Source organism: Aythya ferina, assembly GCF_964211825.1.
Source record: "Aythya ferina genome assembly, chromosome: 1".
NCBI lineage: Eukaryota > Metazoa > Chordata > Aves > Anseriformes > Anatidae > Aythya > Aythya ferina.
Genome location: NC_140296.1, coordinates 44,161,042 through 44,169,001, shown reverse-complemented (window position 1 = coordinate 44,169,001; position 7,960 = coordinate 44,161,042).

Below are 7,960 nucleotides of genomic sequence, written 5' to 3'. Positions count from 1 at the left end.
CGTTAGGTTGGAGGTTGGACTCGATGACCTTGAGGTCTCTTCCAACCTAGAAAATTCTGTGATTCTGTGATTCTGTGATCAAGCATGTCACAGAAATTCCTTTCCAGACTATGTTGAGCAAAGGTCTTTACTGACCTGTAAAACAGAATATATTCAATCTGAGTACAATGATACATATTTTGGAGAAGTATTCTTGTGACATGAGATACTGATGGGGAATTACTGACCTTGGAAAACTCAGATTAGGATGGGTCAAAACTGTATTAGAAAGAGGCCAGCAAATTGTGGTAGGGTGGGGGAGCTGTGAGAAAACTGAATAGATGATGTAGGTCTCTACTAAACAGGAATACGATAAGCACCTAGCTGTACCTGTACAGAGCAAAACTGACCTAACATATAAATATCTAACATCCTAATTCAGCCAAAAATCACAGCTATAACATGCCACAGAAATAAATCAGGAATGATCAAGAACATTGCCAGCATCCTTAATCCTGCCAGCAACAGAGAATTTGCTTTGTAAATCTTCCTTTTTCTCCTGGCATGTCCCATGACAAAATCCCAGTCGTGCCTGCCAGTACCCTTCAGGAAAGACTCTGATTCCAGTCCCAAATACGGCAACCTAGTCACTCCTGTGAGTGATCAAAGCACACAGATCAGGGACCTGAAAAATATTCAAATGTCGTTAGAAAGACCAACACACCCTATTTCTATTTGCAGCTTTAGCCAAACTACCATGTTTTAGAAACCATTAAGGGAAGGAAGAAATTAATGCCAGCCCTAACAAAGAGATAACCACCTACACAAACCCCTTCCAAAATCAGATTAAGACAAAATAAATATTGTTCAAATCAATATTCCTTTCAAGCCCCCTGAAGGATGCCAACACATCAGACACAAAGGGATTTGGACCACAAAAATATTTTTTTCTTTTCCTGGACCTGCTTCTATCTTCTATATATACTCCTCTGTACAGCTTTAAAAGTCCATCCTGTCTCTTCAGCCATGTTTGCAAGACTAGTTCAGACCTCATTCTTCAAACTGGTCAGAAATCTTGTTCTGATTTCCAATATAAATTTATGACAAATGTACAACACTTTGGTTGTATGTCAGGTTTTCCTCTTAATTTAAACAGATCTTATCTTTCTTGATGTTTACTTCCCTCCCTATCCTAAGAGAATTTACATGGGAATCACCTTTTGCTAGGCCTCACAAATACAGAAGAAACAGAAAGAAATCATGCATGGAGCATTTTGAATGTTTAAAAAAATAATGTGAGAGTCATATTGTCTGCCCTATATGCCATCTCTATGTATTACAATGACCACTTAAGATCTATAACAATTTGCATTTTGAATATAATTGAAAACAGTTAGTTTGCTCCTGTTCAAATTATTTAGATTCTAAATGTATGCATAGGAAATACAGTTGATGTGTGTCTGAATTCAAGCTAAGCTCAAAATAAAACTTAGTCTTAACAAATTAGACTGATGATAGGAAATAAAATAGAAATTGGTATGCTCACCTAATTAAATATTATACATAACTATGTATAATAGTGCAGTTACTCCAATAAAGTTCCTCAGCATAAAGAGGCAAAAAGTATAGCATCATTTTAAAGAAAAGTCTTTAAATGTTTTCAGTAAATCTATTTAAATGGCATTTATGGAAAAGAGCATGACCTTTTATTAAATAGTCTTAATGTGTTTAGCCTGAGTAGATAAGATTCATGTTGGTTGACAAGATTTTTAAGGCAGAGGAAAAGGTGAAAGAAAGGTAATTATGGCGTACCTTGGCCAGTCCTTAACTAAACTAAAAAGAAGGAATCAGCTGTAATTCTCAAACGTAACAAGAGCTGAAGCCAACCCAAAGCAGAACAAAGATTTCAGCTTTTTAGGACTTATTCCTTTTCCTTTCTTCTCCACTCCCTCCATTTGAATTAAATATTGACTAAAGAATGTATATATAACTCTTTAATAGGTCTGCAGAGCCAAAGACATTGCCTCATGTGGCACAAGAAAAGCAAGTTCAAGCCATTAAAGAGCTTGAATATGAAACCTCAGAGAAAATCTGTCATCTAGAATAGAAAGTGTCAATTAAAGACAGTCTAAAGCCAACATCGTTTTTGAGAAGCATGGAAAAACTACCCAGCATTGTTCAGATAAATTCTCCAAAATTTAGCTCTAGTGCCAGTGAATCAACTACTTCTGTTGCTGAGTCCTAACTAAATTCTTTAGGGAAAGGCCACTAGAAATTGTCTCCTTGATTGAAATACAACATGAGGGTTTTATGCCAGACTAAAAAAAGAGTAATAATAATTCAATCCTATTATACCCTATTTTGATGCAAATAGTTTTTCAACCAGTAACCAAAAAAACATACTTCTATCACATAGTCCTTCAGCAGAGTGAGTTTTTCACTAGATTGGTTATAACTTCTTAGAAAGAGGAATTAAATTCATCTGCCAAAGCATGCCAAAAATCCTTTTGTATCATATCATTACCCTTTAAGTTCTAATTTTTTGTTTAACCATCAAATGTAGAGCTCAGTGTATGATAAGAGAAAACAGTTTTAGTAACTGACCAGTGAAGTTGAAAGCTGTCTTTCTATATCCTGGGTAGATGCTTTTACTGCTGTGAGATGCCTTCATTCAAATTCCTGCAGTTAGATATAGTGCTTAACACACCCATCACAGTATCATTTAAAAATACAAGGGTTCATATAGCTCCCCATACCTGTGCTCTTCTTGGAGATGGGATACAAGTAATGAATATCTCCCCTGCACAACAGTTCATGTTGTACTTCCATTACTTTAAACTTACACTGTTTCTGCAGTACCTGATTTAGACAGACAAGAGGTCAAACACAGTGCTCCCTTGGAATCTCCAACAGCAGATATGGTTTCTGCTGAAAATGCAACTTTCATTTCATGGTAGCAGACATACAGACACACAGCTCTGATGGAAATCAGGAAACTCCAAAACTACTTCTAATTTATGAAACCTACTACTTGACTTAATTACAAGGTCAATGGAGAAGATCCCTTTAACAAAAGAAGAAACCTGATCCCTAGGTAAATGTGTAAAGTGCAAAGCTGAAGGAAAGAAATAATTAATTATGTTCCAACTCACACACGGATTAGTTGCCAAAAGGATGTCACACCTTCTGCCAGCAACACAACTGTCAGTAGATAATCACTGAGCCAGCCTGACGGTTCAGTAGGGAAGTGAGGAGACTGTCACATTTTGCTCTCCAGTGTGGCTGTGAGAACCCCAAGTCTTTCTGCTTGCCAAACAAAATCCTACAGTTAATTACTGACTTTACAGAGAGGGACTGATAGATGCTGAACATTAGGTTTCTTCTTGTTTCAGCTGTAAGGAATATAAAATCTGACTTTAGTGTTGGAATGTGAGCATGGAGAAGATAAAAACAGCAGCTCCAGCATGGGAATGCATCCAATCCTCTTGGCCAGAACCAACAGTGAATAAAATGCACTGAAAAGTGTGGTTCTGTTCAGAAAAGTGACTATGTAAACAAAACAAATGCTGTCCACTGCAACCCATAGGGCAAAACCCCTGCTGGCAGAAAGAAGAGTCTGTGGTCCGATGGTGGAGGAAGCAGGACAGAAGAATTTACTTGCCATCTATCTGCTCTGACGGTTATCTGCCCAGTCTTCTATCAAAAAGCTGGTAGGTGAAAGCCATTTCTGCCTATTATGGCTTATAAGTGTTGAATCGCATCCTGGGGTTCAGGATTTCAATTTCTGGGCAGAAAAAAAGAAACAAACAGTACTTCTCGTCTGGACCAAAACAATAGAGAGGGCAGCAGACTGGAGTCCAAAAACTTTCTTGCGCTGCTGGAAATGCTATATTGCAGTGCAATTTCTCCATCCTCACAGCAAGTGTCCTCCTCATAGAGAATATCAAAGAGAAAAAACTTTAGAGCTTTGCTGAACTTAGATCTAAGATTAAATACAGACATTTATCATTCTACTAAGCATCCTCTTCACAGCTTTGTTGTTTGAGTACTAAAGCTTATTAACGGCCGATGGATGCTACAAATATAGGTAAAAATATTTAAAGTTCTTATATGGAAATTAATATTGAGTACAGATACACAGATCTGTTACAAATATCTAATAAGAAACATTGGAAAATACTGCCCGCAGTCTCCTTTTAAAAGTAGTGGGGGATCACAAACACATTGCTCAAAGTCCAGTACCAGCAAATTGTCTGAGATTCATTTTATTAGTTAAGAAAGAATTCAACCTTGACATTTCTTTTAGTGAAGCAATCATCTGTCAAGAACTCTTCACACACTATTAGCTGAAGAAATGTCACCAGAAGTTAATTTTTTATTGAACTATACAGTCTGATCTCATTTTCTTGCTTTAAGGAGAAAAAAAAAAAAGAAAAAAAAAAAAAAAGAAAAAAAAGAAAAAAAAAAGTCATCTGCTTGATAAAAAATACCATTTAATTAGCTTGAAATCAGTGGTTTCAAGAATAAAACAAAGAATATTTATAATCTGACAAAATAGATGTGAATTCAATGTCTTCAAAGAATCACAGAGTATTTATTTTATCACTCTCAAATCTCTAGCTACCCTCTCAGGTTTCCATAAAAATTAAAAATATATAAATATATAATAAAAAAGAAAGTACACTTGTACAAGGCCTCTACAGCATCTATACAAATTTTTTAAAGGAGAGATGAGATCTACAAGGTAGTTTTAATTTCATCAGCACCAAGCATATATTCCCAGCTGAGGAAAACCAGGACAGTTCTGCTTACATCAATAGAGCTATTTTTTCTAATACTGACCAGCAACGTAGCCTTTAGTATTTAGCTCAGTCAAGGTTATCACTTCACAGTCTTGCTAATGAGCCTTGCTGATCTGAGTCATATTCCTGGTCTAACTTGCCAGTAATGAAGAAAATCTTCAGTGATTCAGGCTCCCCTTTCACGCAAGTCACTGGAGTTCACTGAACAGCTGAACATATCTGGCACCAGTGGGCTGCATGGGGAATTTTTTTTTTCTCAGGCAAGAGAATGGCAGTGCTATTCCAATGAGACCATTCTGTCATGGGAAGTAACAGATGGGGAGATGGCTCCCAGGCTCACTTCTATTGAGTGCTCTGCTTAAAACCAACCAGGCTCTGTGGGAATTGAAGAGTTGCAATCCGCATGCATGAGAACAGCATTATAAATGCATCTATTACGCATCTTAGCATGAGGCCTGATTGGAAGATAAATATATTTGCTGAGCAATATAAGCGCTATTGTCACCCTGAGAGAAAAAAAAAAAAAGAAAAGAAAAGAAAAAAAAAATAAACAACAACAACAACAAAACAATAAACAGTGAAGCAAGACTGATGAAAGAAAAAATACACTCCTGATTTTCATAGTCAAAGTAAGTGTGTATATATATATATATATATATATGTGTATATATATATATATATATATATATATATATATATCTACACATAGTACTGAGGGAGAGAAAACTTGAAATCATGAGGTTTGCAAGTGTTATATGAAGTATGAACCATCATGGGCAACAGAAAACCCCAGAGAATGCTAAGTCTGCCAGTCAAAAACAGGAACATCCAAAACATCCAATTATCCCAGTAGGAAAGGGCAAAGAAGTGATTTGCCACTTTTTTTTTTTTTACTTGCTGACATCCAAAACTACTAGTATGCATTCAAATCATTGATAGAAATGCATTCTTATTAGTAGCATGAATTCTGCATGAAATATTCTGACTAGCATATCTTGTGACTGCCATTCTGCAACATATTGTGTTGGCTGGCTGTGGTTCATTAACAAGCAATAGCTGTGGCCAGCTAAAGGCTGTTCATTTACCAACTTGCTCCATTGCAATTAGTGAGACTTTTTCTAACTGTTTTGGGATTCTGTTCTGATTTGTGCAGACAGAATTACACTGGTACTAGCACTGGCATTAGTAATGAGGTGCGGCATATAAACTGTATGTCTCGTAGATGCAATAGGTATGCAATAGGTTACCTCAGTAGGAATGAAGGCTACTTAAAATGAAGGATCATACGCAAGTAAAACTAATGTTTCTTTGCAAGACTCTTGCTTACATGAGCATTAAAAGACAGAAATTGTTATCTTTCCAGAGCTAGATTTTCTTGAATGTCTGCAAGTTTGACCCCTCCTATTAATACCTGCCAAACATAGCAAGAACAAATTGTATTTTTGCAGCTGACACTTCATGCTGAGGAAAAAAAAAAAAAAAAAAAAAAAGAATTTGATCTTGCCTTCTTGTCAACTGAGACATAGCATGGGAATCTCTTCCCTAAAACAAGAAAATTAGCAGAACCACACAGGAAATCTGGCATGAGCATTCTCACAAAGATAATTCAATGTCTTACTTATTGCACTCGAAGATTTATGCAGCGTAATTCCTTTCTGGAGATAAGCTCTTATTTCAAATCTATGCAGAAGAAATTATTCTAGAGCTTCTGAATTTGTAATGCTTTTAAATATTACTTCCCCTCTGTGCTACATGTTTCCTGAGAGAGTTTTGAATTGCAAGTCATTGAGTGCGGCTGAAAGTATCCACAGTGTCATCCTACAGAAGTTATCTTGCATTTTCTCACTGATGTGAGCAAAAAATATTTATGTGCTAGTATAAGAAATAAAACTGTGAAAAACAGGGATTATATTACAGTCAAACATACAATCTAGGAGAGAAAGTGAAGGGAAAAAAAAAAAAAAAAAAAAAAAAGTTAACCCAGTGCTAGGACTCTAACCAAGTAAAATGAGTGAAACTAAAATTATAAGCTAGAAAGCTCATTAAAATCAAATAGCTTACAAAAAAAAATTATATATATATATATATATAACAGTACTAATTAACCACTGGAACAATTTACTTTGACATGTGGAAGATTTTCCATCATTTGCATTCTTTAGATCTACACAGGGCTTCTGGCCAGCAAAGAACACTGCTGTTCAAACAGAAGTTGTGTTCAATACAGGAATTATTGGGTAATAGGTTATGGTCTTTGTAGTAACATAGTCAGATAAAATGACTACAATAGCCTCATCTGACCTTGAACTCCAAATTTCCATCCCAGAAGAGCCTCATGAAATTGATGCACCAATAAATGGCACATCTGGTTGACTGCTTGGGGGCAAAAGAAAATTCCAGTACAAGCAATCTTAAGCACTTGCTTTAGCACAGCTACTTGCAGAAGGCCATTTAAGACAGCGTGCTGTGCTGACCACAAGCCTTCTCTCAGTAAATTCTGTTTATATGTTGTTGAATAAGAGTATGAACCATCAACTCAACAGTCCAAGCTTTTTCTTTTTTCCTTCCCCCCTTCTATTAATAAGAGAATGTGTGTACACAAATCTTTGTACTTTTTATTAAATGCTTCAGTTCTTGTACATTGTTATCTGTTAAAGCAAACCCATAAAAGTCAACAATGTATCTCTCTTGAGTGTTTATTGTCTTCAGCAGCTGCTTAATTGGCAAGTTTGTTTCCAGTAGGTTGAATGAATTATAAAAATTCTTCAGCTTTAATAAACTGATACCCTACTGATCACCCTAGAATATTCCTTTTGTGAGTGAATGTTCTACATTATCCTCCTATGTTGTTTCACGTAGATGCCACTAACTCCTGAGAACCATGCAGTTAAAATGAAAACGTTGAAGAGCTTTCAGCATGGAGCTGCTTTTTCATGTAATTATGCCTGCTGTTAATAGCCTTCCATTAAAGCCATGGCACAGGTTTTTGCTAAACCACTGCAAATGATTGGTTGAAATTTAAAATACCACAATGAGCGTACCAGTTTTCACATTGAGCTCAAATTGCCAGATTTCAAACCTTTTTTTGCCTCTACAAGTGACAGGGTGGGCAATATTACAACAGCTATTACTTAAGGGAAGCACTGAACTTATCAATTTGAAGCTATGAAAATCTTCCT